The following is a 1,867-nucleotide window of genomic DNA, read 5'->3' on the forward strand; positions in this document are numbered from 1 at the left end:
CTTGAAAATTTATTTTTTGGACTTTGATTCTTAATAAATAATTTTATTTGTTATTGATATGTTAAATTTTTCTTTTTTTATATTTATAGAATAAATAAAATAAATATAAAATATAAAATAATCGAGTCCACAGAATTAGATCTACCCAACGTGTTTGTATCTGAGTAAGATGGGGCATAAAAAAATCAGAGCAGAGTAGGTCTTGAATCCATCCAACCCACTTTGTTGCCACCCCTACCTCTCGATATTGTTAAACCCTAGCAACAAGCAAAATCATGGATGTCTTTCAGCATATGTTATATGTTGTCTTTTTTGTTTATGCAAATTAATAATAATATTTATTTAAAAACTCATATCATTTTATTCAGATCATACTACCAGTTAATTTTTCTTGATATTCATCATATCTTTATGGCATCAAATATTATATCTCTAACTATTATTATTATCGAATAAAAATGAAAAAGCGAAAAAAAGCTTTTCAAATAAATAGACACTAAATAAACAAAATTCAAACCAACGAGGTCTTAATCAATTAATAAAACCAAGTTCATGCATTATGTCCTTCTCTAAAATTTAGTGTAGTTACATATAAGTTTTTTATAATTTGAAAAATTACATCTAATACCCTGATATTTGTTTCTATTTAACAAATTGAACCCCCTCCTCAAAATTTATCAAATTTGTTGATATTCACAAAAAAGTTGAATCCAAATCTATGTTTATCTTAAAGTGACTTATTACTAACCTATTAAATGTCAAATAAATCTTTTTCTAAGCAATATACTCTTATACATCTTCATGTACTAATATATATGATGGGGTAATCTTCATCCTTACAAGGGTATTTTTGTCAGAAAAAAATTATATGACCTACAGTAAGTGAGTAATAAATTAAATGAGTTAAATATAGATTTTTCATTCTTTTTTCTTTTTTTTTTTTTGTTACTATCAACAAATTTCAAAAAATTTTGATCAACGAAGGGGTCTATTTGGTAGACAGAATAAATGTAATTTCTTAAGTCACACAAATTTATACCTATAATTATACCAAACCTTAGGGGAGAACGGTATAGTTATCTCTTAATCAAAATATTTCCACAAATGCGGATATATGTCTTTCTTTAATAGTGTGTTGTTTCGTTGTAATGTATTCATTAATTGAATTATCGATATATTAAATTAATTTTTAAGCTTGAATATATTAAATAATATGATGAATTATATATTATAATAATAAAAAAAATCTAAAATTATATTTATGGTAACATAAATATCACACTTTACATTCTCGTCATCACAGTTCAAAGTTCTCGTCATTGGCTTCGTCAACTCGCACACACAACCTCCGCCACCCCCCTAACACACTTAGACACACACACACTCACACACAGTCTAGCACCAGCGCCAGAAGTCTTCGCCTATTTAGGGGGCCGAGACGTGCAGATCAACGATTCTTGGTGATTATAGATTGAGGTTTGATCTCTGAACTTGTTCTGTTTCCAGGTGTTTATGTCGCTGATTAATTTTGATATGTTTTGTACATTGTATCTGTGTTTCCTGAGGTGACTGTGCGATTTTTTCGGTGAATTGAGGTTTCATGTTTAAGTTTTCTGGACGAATTTTCTTGATCTGTTTGATTTATTTGTAAGATGCATCTCGCTCGGACAAAACCCACACTGATATAAACATTATAGTGATTAAATAATGAAACATGCATGTCTAGGATTATGCGGCTCACAGGAGTTTTATGTTTTTCCAGTGGATTCAAATCATCGGTTTCAGTTGCATGTCATTAAATAATCAAAAAACAATGAATAAATAGATCGGTATATAATAAAGAAAAGAATAGATAAAAAAAAATTAG

The 1,867-nt window shown here is 28.4% G+C and overlaps 1 protein-coding gene across 1 annotated transcript in view; it reads left to right on the forward strand.

Annotated features, from left to right (window-relative positions):
- LOC105162297 (methyl-CpG-binding domain-containing protein 2-like) overlaps positions 1,312 to 1,867 on the forward strand; it is a 5,436-nt gene continuing 4,880 nt past the window's right edge. Inside the window, exon 1 of the mRNA XM_020693753.1 lies at positions 1,312 to 1,476. The gene's annotated coding sequence lies outside the window, so the exon portion shown is untranslated. The remainder of the gene's footprint in view (positions 1,477 to 1,867) is intronic.

The sequence above is a fragment of the Sesamum indicum genome, linkage group LG5 (genome assembly GCF_000512975.1).
Source record: "Sesamum indicum cultivar Zhongzhi No. 13 linkage group LG5, S_indicum_v1.0, whole genome shotgun sequence".
Taxonomy (NCBI): domain Eukaryota; kingdom Viridiplantae; phylum Streptophyta; class Magnoliopsida; order Lamiales; family Pedaliaceae; genus Sesamum; species Sesamum indicum.